This window comes from Protopterus annectens, chromosome 2.part1 (assembly GCF_019279795.1).
Source record: "Protopterus annectens isolate FY-2018-M chromosome 2.part1, PAN1.0, whole genome shotgun sequence".
NCBI classification, from domain to species: Eukaryota; Metazoa; Chordata; order Ceratodontiformes; family Protopteridae; genus Protopterus; species Protopterus annectens.
This window is the reverse complement of record NC_056729.1, coordinates 1,644,732,488-1,644,747,272: the sequence shown is the minus strand read 5'-3', so window position 1 is coordinate 1,644,747,272 and position 14,785 is coordinate 1,644,732,488. Positions and strand designations below refer to the sequence as shown.

At 41.3% G+C, this 14,785-nt stretch overlaps 1 protein-coding gene across 1 annotated transcript in view; it reads left to right on the top strand.

Moving 5' to 3' along the window:
- Positions 1-14,785, top strand: part of LOC122795006 — a 650,722-nt gene that overhangs the window by 459,153 nt on the left and 176,784 nt on the right. The window lies entirely within an intron of this gene.

Below are 14,785 nucleotides of genomic sequence, written 5' to 3'. Positions count from 1 at the left end.
CTGCCAATCTCTCAGACAACTACAGTGGCTTGAATTTCCCCAACTACTCCAACTTTCTCAGCTACAGATGACACATTCGCTACTGCACAAACCTGTAAACTGCCCCTCCCTGTCTAACCTCCTATCGCTATACAAACCTTTATGATCTCTTCGTAACACTGCCCAACAGCTATTTGATACCTATAGGCCTAACAAGACAGTAGGCAGATTACTTTACAAATGCACTATATCTCAAATTTGGATAAAACTCCTTTCCAGTATATGCTCTATCCAATCTCCTCTTCACTTCAAAAAAGAGTTAAAGAGCTACCTTGCCAACTCCCCCTCCTGTACCTGCCACCACCCTACCTAACTCTGTCACTCATTTTTGGCATACCATAACTTTCCTCCTCCCCTGACTCTAATGTTACGGTTATATACCAGTGCTAGGACCACTGAACTCCACTAAAACCTAAGCTCATCTTATCTCCTTCTGTTACCATCCTACCCCCCTTCCTATAACTGCATTTGTCTAGACTCTAGACTTTCCTTTAACTTTACATCCTACAGATGCTTACTGTCCTCTCTATACTCTCCTAGACCTTACCCCCCCCCCCACTTTCTCACCCCTATTCTAAATACTTATTATTTACCAATTGTTGGCGTCCTTCACTATTTTTTGTCTTAGTTGGATGATCTTTTGTAAATCTGAGTTTTTTTATTTTTGCTCCAGTTTTCTACCTCTTGTAATTTGCTACAATATTATTATTGAATCTTTTTTTAATGCTAAGTTATTTGTACTTAATCTCTGCTGCCCTTTATTCATAAATGTTTGTAGTTTTTGTTTACATATTTGTGTGGAGCTTTCCTCCTTGGGTCTCCACTGAAAATTGGCCAACATCCCAGTTGGACTAACCTGGTTAACAAAAGACAAATAAAATAAATAAATATATCCCTAGACATAGCATTTCTGATGCCATTTGTCTTGCTGATGTGCAGTAAATCCATCAGTATTGGGTCAGAGGATGCCTTGATGCCAGACACAGGTCACCTCTTAGCAGTCTGTAGGATACCAAGTATAGTGACAGGGCTTTAAGTTGGTCCATGTAGGGCAATTTTTTTAATCCTTGTATCATTTTAGTAAGGTATCTCTGAGGTAGTTCAATTGCTGCATGTGTTTGGGCAAATACATGGCAGAGAAGGCATTATATTCGATGACTGGCCTAATGAGAGCTGAGTAAAAGGGGGACAATGACATCTCTAGATCTTAAAAGCTGTACAGTATAGAAGGAGTTCCATACAACAGTGGATACAAGTTGCAATAACTTCAAAAGGTCTTTGCAAGTAATAGAGCAGTATATGGTTTATCCAGTAAATACATCAGTTAATTAATTACCCTTTCTTTAACTTTGGAGGCATTCTTAAACATAAGAAGGGTTCATATTTTCCTCTGCAGATGTTCTTGTTGCTGTCCCTTATCTTAGACATCCTCTGTGTCCAGTTCACTAGTATTTTCTCCTGCATCAGCTTTTAAAACATTCAGTGCTTCTCCAGTGTCCATAAAGGTCTTTTGACCTGTAAGAAAGAAGACTTTGATGTATTCTGGATTGTGCATTGAATTATAGAGAAGGTCAAAAAGAGTTGCATTATGTCTTTGTGGACTTAGAGAAAACATATGACAGGGTGCATAGAGAGGAGTTGTGGTATTATATGAGGAAGTCAGGAGTGGCAGAGAAGTATGTCAGAGTGGTACAGGATATGTACGAGGGCAGTGTGACAGTGGTGAGATCTGTGGTAGGAGTGATGGAGGCATTCAAGGTGGAGGTGGGATTATATCAAGGATCAGCTCTGAGCTCTTTCTTATTGCAAAGGTGATGAACAGGTTGACATATGAGATCAGACAAGAGTCCCTGTGGACTATGATGTTTGCGGATAACATTGTGATTTGTAATAAGAGTAGCAGAGTAATGGTGAATGTGGAAGAGAGGTGAAGAAGAAAGTACAGGCAGGATGGAGTGGGTGGAGAAGAGTGTCAGAAGTGATTTGTGACAGACGAGTACCTGTAAGAGTGAAAGGGAAGGTCTACAAGAGGGTAGTGAGACCAGCTATGTTATATGGGTTGGATATGGTGGCATTGAAGAACAGACAGGAGTCAGAGCTGGAGGTGGCAGAGTTAAAGATGTTAAGATTTGCATTGGGTGTGACAAGTATGGACAGGATTATGAATCGCAATATTATAGGGTCAGCTCATGTGAATGGTTTGGAGACAAAATCAGAGAGGTGAGATTGCACTGATTTGGACATGTAGTGAGGAGGGATGCTGGGTATATTGGGAAAAGGATGCTAAGGATGGAGCTGCCAGGTAAGAGGAAAGAGGAAGGCCTAAGATAAGGTTTGTGGATGTGGTGATAGAGGACATGCAGGTGGTTGGTGCAACAGAGCAAGATGGAGAGGACAGGAAGAAATGGAAACAGATGATCTGCTGTGGCGAGCCCTAATGGAAGCAGCGAAAAGAAAAAGAAGAACTCTCTCTATAGCTGTATTACTGGGATGTACTTTGCCCACCATCATCTGGTTTCTTGGCTTAAGTCCTATTCTGTTATCCCCTAGCTTGAGCTTCTTTCCTGGTTGCCATATCAAGGTTAGTAAATGCTTGCTATAGGCATATGTTGCAAAGATTACAATGAATTTTCAGGGGTGATGAAGGTTTACTATTAACCCTGGTGTATAAATATGGTGGGCTTTCTCAACTGAAATTTCCTTCTGGTTCAAACCTGTCCATTCAGCCAGAATTTTCTACATATGTCTTCCCCCATCTCTGCCCTCTGCTTTTTCTGTGATCCCCATGATTCATAATTTTTTTTTTTTTTTTTTGGTAGGGAGAGATTTTCAGTCTCTGCCATTCAGTGTTCCAGTTGTTTAAGTTTATCTTGAGTGACTATCACATGGGCATTTTACTGACTGTGATTCTTTTGTAAATCAGTTATTAATTGAGAGTTCATTAATAAAACATCTTTTTTTCCTCAAACTGTTTATTCCGATGTTGTCTATTTCATAAAGTTTCTCCAAGATGCATGTGAGTGGAGCTTCGGGTTCCCCTTCTGCAGTCACAGTAGCTGCTTTCCAGTTGTTGCTGCTTTTGTCCATCATATCTTGTTTGTTGAGCCATCTTTCCTCTACTGTCCACTATCCCTCGTTTTTCTTATGTTTTCAGGGTCACTCTCCGCCTTTTTTCAACATCCACTGTCAGTATTTTGGTCATACTTTTGGTATTTATTCAAAGTTGACCAAATAATTTTACTTTTTAACCACAATTTACTGTTTTGGCCATCATAGTGGGGACGACATCCTTTTATTCTTCTTGCATTGCCAAAAGTCTTACCGATTTAATGTTTGTTCACATACTATTATAAAATATATCACCCAATGCATTGCAGGAAGCAGTGATACAATAATCAGAATATTTGTAATAATCTCTTTTCTATCAGCGCCTAAATAATGTGAGATCAGTCATAGTTTTATACTGCATTTTTTTTCTAATATCTGTACATTTGAGAAAGCTGTAACTTTCTGCAAAGGGGTTGGGAGCGTGGATTAATGGCTAAGGTGTTTACCTTACAAACACAAGGTGCAGGGATTAAGTCCCACAAGGGATAATTGGCTAGGCTTAAAATGTCTCGCAAGGGCAGTTAACTTAGTACTAAACCTTGAACCTATAAATGAATTCAGAGAGCATTTACCTTTATAAAAGTGTGCCTTACATTTTCTACGTAAAACTATTGTCTGTATATTGCAGTTCAAAGTTAGTCTATATAGAGGATACATTTATAAATCCGAATATCTGAAGCATTAAACAGCTTTACAATGAACATAAAACACTGAAATGAAGATGTCATCATGATCGCTGTACAGCAGGGGGAAATAATCTGCCCTTATCCTAGCTCTAGTGTGATCTCAGGGTTGGTGTATATAATTAGCAGGAGATGTTGGGGCTCCCCACTATAGAACATTTGCTGAGTTTTTCAATATTTGTTGTTTCAGTGTTTTCTTATTTAGTGTTAAGCCATTCAATATTTCTGCTGTTTGGCTTTATGGATATATCCCCTCATACACCCATCTCTGTGAAGTTAGAGGTATGAAACCCTCACTGTGACCCAGATCAACTGAGTTTAAATAACTACTTGGGAAATGGAACGGCCAGGGAGGAAAAAGATGTAAAATGAGCAGCTACAGCTCACTCATCTTCAACATTTGGTGTGGTAATTACTGGTTGGCTTAACTACCATGCTAATGTTAGGCAGAGACCTACATGAAACTGCACTCATTGCAAGCATTCCTCATCCTGGAAGATGCTGACATTTGTGCAGTCACTAAAACCTGGCCCAAAGCTGCTGAGAGCACCTCAGCCTTACCAGGTTACTTGTCCTACCATACTTTCAGACCTCATACAGGGGGCTACAAAGCCAAAGGAGGTGGAGTTTCAATATTTGTCACAGACATACACACCTCCAGGCTGGTCAACCAGTATGACCCACAGGAGACACTCCAGGTACAGTTAACTGTTGGCAAAACACCTATTCAAATCATTGCTAGCTACAGACCCCAAAACATAACTCAGGAGGCCCACTCCACCTAGTTGGACTTACTTGAATCCATCAATATTCAACACTCTACCCTCTTCCTGGGTGACTTTAACTACCCAACCATAGAGTGGAAGCATACCTCTCAGCTGTACAGATTGTCACAGAATGTCCAGATTTTTGCCTCATATTTTTAGTTTATTCCTCATAAAAGTTTAGTTTTTTGGCAAATCACTGAGGATTAAAGTAAAAAAATAATGAGGGCGTTTGAGTTACAGACGTCATACTCTTCAGAAAATTCATGCTAATTCATAGTCTGTTATTCTATCAACTTTCTAAGTTTGTAAGAGCAATATTTAAAAATTGTCCCTATTTTTGGTCTTAGAGGCTGAGAGTTATGACTGGAAGACCTATTCTAGCTCAAACATGAATGTTCAGAAATTCTTCGACTTCGTCAATGCCAATGCATTGGATCGGCTGGTCGACACGCCCACAAGAGATGAAAATATCCTGGACCTGGTACCACCCAACATGAGTAGCCAATGTAGCACTCCTATAGTGTCATCTTCCTTGGTAAGATCCGACCATAAAGCAATCACTTACGAAGTCACCATCACCACAGAACCCCCCACCACCACCACCACCTTGCCAGGGTCGAACAAAAACGTTTTCCAAAGATGACTACAACCTCCTAAGAGCAGGTATAAGCAGCTTCACATCCACCATCATTTTAGTTGAATCAAGCACTAATGTCCAAGCCTACACCAAAAAACTATATGAGCACCTATACAGCTGCATTGACTCAGCAATACCTAACAGGACCAAATCATCTTCCTCAAGGAAGAGTAAAACTGTCTGGTGGACAGCAGCAATAAACAAACTCTACAATAAAAGGAAAAAATTGCTGTCCAGGACCAAGAAGGAGCAGATGCCAAGTTGGAAGCAATCCCTCCTTTGTCTGAACAAGCAAATAAGGTCACTGGTGAAATCCTCTAAGGCTAACTTCAAGTCTAAATTGGCCACATCCACCAAGGATAATCACAAGACCTTCTTCACATATGTCTGCAATCCCAAAGGTAACTCCTAAATCTGCTCTGAAGTAGTGGTCAAGAATACCATACACAAATGCCAAAATACAGCCTCCATGGGACCCGACAACATCCCTGGCTGTGTCCTACATGAACTCAGGCAAGAGCTCTCAGTACCACTAGGCACCCTATTCATCCAAAGCCTGTGCACTGGCTTCATCCCAGCAGAATGGAGGACAGCCACTGTCATCCCTCTGCACAAAGGTGGAGCATCCACTGTCTCAGGCAATTATAGGCCCATCAGTCTAACTAGCCTGATCTGCAAGGCTGTGGAACACATTATCATGGACCTTATAAGCAAGGGCATTGGCAACCTCCAAATGCTTGATCCCACACAGTTTGGTTGTGTCAAAGGGACATCATGCCTGTTAAACTTGGTTGCCTTCTTTGAAAGAGTCACCAAAGCCATGGATGAGGACAAGACAGTGCACACCACCTACCCTGACCTAACCAAAGCCTCCGGCACTATTCCCCACTCAGGCATAATAGATAAACTCTCCCAGCTAGGCAACAACCTGTATGTTACCAGATGGGTAGCTAACTGGCTCACTGATAGAACCCACTCTGTTAAAATACGGGAAGCCACCTCTAGTATTAGACCTGTAATGAGAAGCATACCCAAAGGATCGGTCTTGGGGCCTCTAATGTTTGGGATATACTTTTATGAGGTGCAAGCCAAAACCAGTGGTCTGTGACTGATCAGTTTTTGAGATGACTGCAAGTTGGGCACTGTCATAAATTCACTTGGTGTTGTGAACATCCTCCAAGAGGGCCATAACCAAACTAATGACTGGTGCGAGAAGCATGACCTCAAACTGAATACCAATAAATGCATAATTATCCCCTTTGGTGAAAATGGTGTCCCCATTAATTATTACATTAATAACAATGTACTAAGCACGCAATCAGTCATGAGGAACTTGAGCACCCAGGTTGATAGCAACCTGACTTTTGACCACCATGTTGCCTCTATTGTACAGAAGGCTTTCTACATGGCCCACCCAATAAGTAAAAGTATTTTATCCAGGAGCAAGGAGGTCATAACATCCCTGTACTCCTCCCTTATCAGACCCATTATTGAGTACAATGCCCCCTTTGGCATGTATCTTGCCAAGCACATGCAGCAGTTGGAGTGACCACGGAGGTTCCTGACCAGGAAAATCCAAGGTTTCAAACACCTATCCTATACAGATAGGCTAAAAGCCCTGTCCCTTTACTCAGTCTCATACAGACTGCTCACCAGTGACCTGTGTCTGGCATACAAGGCCATCTCAGACTCAGCCTTGATGGAGTTGCTGCATATCCGTAAGTCAAACTCCACTCGCGCAACCCACATGCAAGGTCTCAACCTGGTCTATGACATTAAGTGTACTTGCTGGCAGGATAGATTTGTGTCCCAATGACTCCCTCATCTGTGGAATAGACTTCCTCTCCATGTCAAGCAGAGTACCTCACTGGCCATCTTTAAGAGGAACCTGGACAACTGGATGGGAAACAGAAAATATAACCCTGGGATCCCACCTCTGTCCCTGCTGGACAGGGAAAACAGGTGCTGACTTTGTGGAAAGATGGGTGACATTCTTGGCTAAACTTATAAGGGCCTCTGGGCCAATAGTCTAGTATTGTCCTATGAACCTATGAACCTATGAACCTATGGAAAGCAAAGAGAGACAAAGGAGGATATGGTGCATAGTTACCCAATCCAGTGATGTTACCGCATATCCTTACATGCAGAGCAGTGTGCATGAACAAGACAGGGGGACATTGGTGGTCTCAGTGATCATGCGGGTAGTGTTGGAGCCACTTAGGACCAAATAAATAAAAAAACACTCCCATAGCTGGCATCTTATACGAAGCAAAGCTGCTGAGGGTGTGTGTTTGCAGACCACATAGTTCCCAGCTCAGAGAAAGTAGAAACTATGACACAGAGCCCCAGTTTGAGGGGAAAGCCAGACTTACGTGGGTCAGAGGACAAGGGTGTCTGCCACCCATGGAGTAAGCTGATGGTCATATGTCAGCAGGGACACAAGAAACTCTTATGGGTACCTGGACGACAACCCCTTCTGATGTTTTAGCTCATACTTTACTAGGTGCTTGTTAGTCTGGGGATTTATGGGTGGAATCTGACTAGTAGGGGCTTGTTAATAAGTAAACAAAAAAGTCCACATTAATTTGTGAGGCAACAAAGATATAGCTTATTGTGTCTGTTGTTGGCAACGGTCATTTATTTATTTATTTATACTTATTTATTGACACTTGTTTACTGGAAAGTCCACTGGGTCAGAAACCCATTTTCAGTGGAGGCCCAGGGAGAAAAGCTGCATTTACAGTAAAACATATGACAGATATGTACAATTTACAGTGTTTAACAGTATGATTTTTATACAATTTCACTAATGATAAGCAAAATAAGTACAAATATACAATCCAGTTGACTGTAGGCAATGGATAATCACTTAGTGTGTTATCCATGGTGTTATGCAGCTCATACAGAGTAAAATTAAGTTTTGTAAGATTTAAAGTGCCAAGAATCTCAGGATTACATTAAATAAATGGTGCATGTCAGTGTTACTATGACATTATAATTTGAATATTGCTTTAGTACTGAAATGTGTGTGTTCTTCCTGAGAATCTCTGCTAACCCAGACCTAGTCATTGGACTTTAAAAGTAACGTTTGTTTTCTGTCTTGCATGCAGTTTCAGAGTGAGCTTTTTGTGTTTTGCAATGTATGACTTGATATGGAGTTCTTGTTCCTTTTTTTTTCTTGTTGAGTATTGTTCCATTTAAAGAAAACTGTCTATAGGTTGTAACATCTCTCGATCTTGTATCATATTGTACAAGGCATGGTTATGTGACTTGAATTTATGTGCATCCAAACTGAACAATATTTTAAAAGACCTGAAAGATATAACTGAGAAGGTACACTGAATCGTACTGCACTATTTTTTTATAAAATCATAGATAGCATCAACATACCTTGTACTTTTCTCGATCAAGCATTTTTATAGTTGCGTTGAGTGGGTAGCATTCTTTAAAATCAGGGAGGAATATTTGCAAACACACTCACACGTGCACACACACTATCATTTCACTTCTATGAGCATGTCATAACATGGCACATAAGAATGCTGAAATTCCATTATTTTTTTTTTTTTTATTTAACATTTATTTACCGGGAAAGTCCGACTTGGAATGGAGCTAATTTTCAGTGGAGGCCTGGGGAGAAACACTCCAGATGCATGTCTTTGTAACGTGGGAGGAAACCTGAGTACCCAGAGAAAAAACACACACGAATGCAGGGAGGACATGCAGACTCCGCACTGAAGGTGCTCCAGACAAGAATCAAACCAGGGAACCTCTTGCAGTGAGGCAACAATGCTACCGCTCCATCGGTGCACCATCCTAACCTAGCTTAGCTACTTCACCTGTAACAAATGATGACATATCAATGAAATGTAAGAGAAGAAGCACCACTGATCAGAGCACTCGTATCTGAAGCAAACGGTAACTACTGCACCCATCAAATACCACAAAATCAAACACAAGCATCTATTTCATATGTTAATAGGTTCATAGGTGTGTACTAGGCTAATGGCCCTTGGGCCTTTACAACCTAGCATAGGATTACCCTGGCACCGTTCTACCCGACCTTAGTTCACAGTGCCTCTGTCGAGTAGAGCCACTGGAGTTATCCCCAGGGTGAAATTTCTATTTCCCATCCACTCATCAAGATTTCTCTTGAAGAGGGCTGGTGAGGTGCTCTGTTTGACATGTATGGGAAGTCTATTCCAGAGCATGGGCAGTCTCTGGGTTATGAACCTGTCCCTCCAGCATGTTCTGTTGATTGTGGTAATGAGGTTGTGGTCTCTGGAGCGTGTGATGCGAAGGTATTGGAATTTCTTTAGATGTAGCATAGTTGACATTTGTGATAAAGATTATTTCTGCAGAAACTCTAAAACAGATGGGAATTATCTTCAGGCAATACAAGACAGCAGCCCATTCCATCCAAGCAGAGAGAGGTTCCTCCATGGTTCTAGCCGGAGTCTCATGCTGGGGTCAGTAGTGGAAGCCGTGAATATAAAACCAAGTCTGCTGCAGAATGTATTTATTTATTTATTGGTTTGTTAGGCCTTAAGTGCAACATTTTCATTTCAATTTTTCTTCATAATAAGAGGCATATTTTGTTTTATTTGACTTTGTACTATTGGAAAGCCGTCCTAGAAGAAAATTACCATCATCATAGGTTCCATCTTGTTCTCTTGTGAGCAGTGCTACAAGAAGGCAAGGTGAACAGAGCACAGGTCAGGGTGTTAACTTGTGGAGGTACTGACACTTTAAAAACAAGTATGACAGCACTTCACATGATGTCATTTTTTGTTTGCAGGTGTGGTCATGAGTCCTTAATAAAAGCTTGTAAGCTTTCCAACTCTTTTTTCTTTTTAAAAGATTTGGTGGGGGGCACCAAATGGGTCTGTTGCGCAGGGTGACAACGTTCTTTGGTACAGCTCTTTTTGTGAATGCAATGTTCAATTCCACCTAAAGAATTGTAGCATATTCCTAACAATTTTGAGTACTCTGATAATTTATTAAGAAGTGTTTAGCCAGAAGTGCTAGCAGTTTCTAACCTTTTAGATGTTTTTACTCCTGTTACTGCTCTCTTCTTTATTCCTTAAGATGAAAGTTTTGGATAAAAAAATCATTCTATTAAAGAAAAGCATTATTTTTTGGTCCACTTTGTTCCTGTTGCATGCTGACCATCAACAGCCGCTTGGACAACATTTCCCCATAACTTGGGTGGGGTTCAGGTGGGGGCATCTTTTATGCAGCCACCGAGGGTGATTTCTGATTTTCTTTAACCTCACTACCTTGCAGCTACTCAGTCACAAACCATGGATACAGGGTGCAGTGAGTATGACCACTGAACTAACCCTCACCTCCAGAAGGGGTTAATGTCAGTAGGACATTCTTCCCACCCAAAGGAGGTATTACTTTGTTGTTTCTCCAATCTTCGATAGATAAATCAGCCCAAGTGCATATACCCATGAGCAAGCACACTGCCCCCCTCCCCGGGATGAGTACTTGAACTCAGGTCACCGCGGCTGTAATCAGGACCAATGTTTGATTGATAAATCAGTCCAAGTGCATAAACCCATGAGCAGGTGCACTTCCTCCATCCCCAGAATGAGCAGTTCAGCTCGGACCACCTCAGCTGTAATCAGGACTGTATCCCTCTGTGCCACCAGTGCAGGCTTGTTAAGGAAAAGTATTCTAAAGAAACAAGGTTAAAATATTTAACTGTTAACTTAATACAGTCTTAATGAAGTATCTGAGAGGGAAATGTGGTAGTGAATGAAAGACACCCAGGCTGGTGTGCTTGTGATACCACTCCTTCTGTGGCAGTTAGGCAGAAATTCATTTTATTTATTTTATTTTATTTTACATTTGTTGACCGGGCTAGTCTAACTGGATATATGTCCATTTTCAGTAGAGGCCCGGGGAGAAAAGCTCCACATAAAAGACACTAACAAACAGAACATTTAACTACAGTTACAGATTATTTGTCAGACAAAACAGGTGTTACATGGTAACTTTAGCATGCATGATAGGTAAAAATAGAACAAATAAGATGAATCCCCCCCACCCTTTGGATGACATTTTTTTTTTTAAACCAAACACTGCAAGAAGAAAAAAGTATTCAGAAGAATGTAGGGGATTCCCAAATCAAAGTTATGAGTAAGGCACAGGAGAACAGACTAGTTATAAACAAAATAGGGCGAATTGTTGAGGGGCAGTAGCCCATAAGACAGAGATGTCCATACAGTTTTCCCTGGGTACAACAGGTCCAACTTAGAATGTAGGGGTCTTAAAGTGGATATAAAGTGAGTAGTAAATGGTTTTATAGCCTAGGATACCAGGAGGAGATAAAATCTTAGTCAGGGTTAGTACAGGGACATAGCCAGTGGGTTGTAAGGTATAATTTGAGTTTCTTTTTAAATAGTGTAGTTGAAGAAAGAGATGTGAGTTCACTGGGAAGTAGGTTCCAGGTTTTACCCACAGTGTTAGAGAAAAGGGAATCTCCTGCTTTATTGTTGGGTTTTTGTCTAGATACCAGTAGTTTATTTTCTGAGTGGAGGTTTGTAAGATTTTTATATGGGCTGATTAGACTTGTGAGAATCGGTGTGTTACCTGGTTGATAAAGGATTTTATGGGTAATAATCAGTTGGTGAAATAGAATTTGATTATGCAATTCCAGCCAGCCCAGTTGATTTAGATTTTGGCAGTGGTGGGTTCTGAAAGGGGAGCTGGTAGCAAATCTGGCAATATTATTGTAGGAGATTACCAGCTTGTTGAGGTTGCTTTTAGATAGATTTGTATATATAGGAGAGGCATAAAAGAGAGTTGAGATAAGGTGGGTGTGGGCAGTAGTAGTTCTAGCAATGGGAGTAAGGAAGGGCTTAATTTTATAGAGGGAGCCTAGTTTTCGGTTAACTGATTTTATTGTGGCGTTAATATGAGTATCATAGTTAAGGTTGTGGTCAATAGTTACTCCTAAGAGTTTAGTAGTAGTGTCAGGAGATATAACTGTGCCACTTTTAGATTTGATAGTGAAGGCAAATGGGGTGGACTTTTGTGTAGAAGTAAACAGCAGTAGTTTAGTCTTTTTAAGGTTAAGGGGGAGACAACGCTGTAAAAAACATTCTTCTACTAGCTCGAAGACATTTTGGGTGAGGGACTGCAGTTCAGAAGTCCCTGTAGCTGAGGATATTAATGTGGAGTCATATGCATATTGAATGGATATAGCTTGGGGGATACTATTACATAGATCATTTATAAAGATTGAGAATAGATGAGGGCCCAAAATAGAACCTTGGGGTACACCAAGGGAGACAGAAAGGTGGAAGGATAGAGTGTTATCCCAAAGCACTGCCTGTTGCCTGTTATCTAAGTAGGACTTGAACCACTGTAGTGCTTGAGTATCAAGTGAGAGGGACTTAAGAAAATTCAACAGTAGTTGATGGTTAACCATGTCGAATGCTTTTGAAAGATTATTAAAGATACTAGGGGACAGGGTGTTATTGTTACGGTTTTTGTTAATATGGTCAGTAAATGATAGGAGGGCAGTAGTGAATTACCAAATAGGTGGCAGTACACTAAACACTGAAAGTGTGATAAGAGACTTAGGGACACAGGTGGACAGTGGTCTCACCTTTGATAACCACATCACCACAACAGTCAGGAAATCCTTCTATGTGGTACACCTCATCACTAAGGGCTTTTCATCCAGAAAAAAGAGGTCATTGTCCCACTGTACTCATCTCTCATTAGACCCATTATAGAATACAATGCCCCATTTGGTATGTACCTCTCAAGACATCTGCAAGAACTGGAAAGGCCGCAGAAATACCTCACTAAATGAATCACAGGCCTAAATCAGATGCCCTACGCTGACCGCCTTAAAAAAAACTCCACCTATACTCTGTCACATATCGTCTACTCAGAGGCGATCTCTGCTTAACATACAAGGCCATGTCAAACCCAGAGCTGTTGGACATGCTACACTTAAAGAAATCCTAATCCCTCAGAGCCACACGCTCCAGGGATCTAAACCTTGTCATCACAATAAACAAAACATGCTGAAGGGATAGGTTCCTGACCCACAGACTCCCTAGACTCTGGAATAGACTGCCCATACATGTCAAGCAGAATGCCTCTTTGGCACTCTTCAAAAGGAACCTTGACAATTGGATGGGAGAAAGGAAATTCACCCTGGGGATCATGTCAGTCGCCCTGCTAGACAGGGGTCCAGGGAAGTAAATAGTGTGGGAAGAAATAGCCAGGGAATTGTTATGGCTAGGCTTATATAGACCCTAGGGCTGATAGCCTAGTACCAACCTATGAACCTATAAACCTATGGAAAGATCAAAAACCATGCTGAGAGCTAGCTAATAGGCTATTTTGGAGAAGGTTGTCTAATAGTTGACGGTGGATGCATTTTTCCATGATTTTAGCTATGGGAGAGAGTAGGGCATCTGGACGAATGTTAGTTAGTTCTGTTGAGTTGCCGCCTTTGTGTAGGGGTGTTATATGTGAGACTTTCCAGATGGATGGGATGGTACCTTCTGTTATGGTTCTATTTATTAGGATAGAGATAGGGTAAGCAATAACTTTAGCTGCTATTTGAAGACATTTAACAGGTAAGAGGTCAGCAGAGGGGGGTAGAGGGTTTGAGTTTTTGAAGGAGGGTACAGATGAGGGATGTAGGCATAGGTCGGAATTGTAAGGTAGATGGTCAGTTAGATGAGGAGGAGGGCAAATAAGAGGATACAGTGGGTAGTGAGTTAGCAAGTGACTGGATAGCTTCAGTAAAGAAGACATTAAAGGAATCAGCAATTTGTTTGGGAGTCTCTTGGGTAATTCCAGATGGGGTTGTGTCTTAGAGTTGCCTGGACGAAGGAGTCTATTGATACCTGACCGGAATTTCTGTGGACTTTGTTGATTGGTTTGTTGAAGTTGAAAGTAGTAGTTTTTTGTCTGATAGTAGTGATGTTTAGTAGAATATCTAAGCTGTTTAAATTTTAAATGATCAGGTGGGACTTTAGAAGTACGCCATTTGGCCCAAAATATGTTTCTAAGTAGAATTTTTGCTTAGTTTCCTTTGTAAGCCATTGAGAAGTTTTGGTACTGATTCTAAGAGTACAGGAAGGGGCATGGGAGTCCACGATTTCTAGGAACATAGAATTGAAGTATGCCACTGCTTCCTCCAGATGGAGGTGTTTGAAGGCTGAAGTAAGCCACTGCTTCCTCCAGATGGAGGGGTTTGAAGGCTGAAGTATGCCACTGCTTCCTCCAGATGGAGGGGTTTGAAGGCTGAAGTATGCCACTGCTTCCTCCAGATGGAGGGGTTTGAAGGCTGAAGTATGCCACTGCTTCCTCCAGATGGAGGGGTTTGAAGGTTGAAGTATGCCACTGCTTCCTGCAGTTGGAGGTGTTTTAAGGGTGACCAGTCGCATACATTCAGTTCATAAGTATGCCACTGCTTCCTCCAGTTGGAGGGGTTTTAAGGGTGACCAGTCGCATACATTCAGATGTTAAGTTGTCAATCTCGCCTTCATTCTTGCTGGATGGGTTCGGAGCCG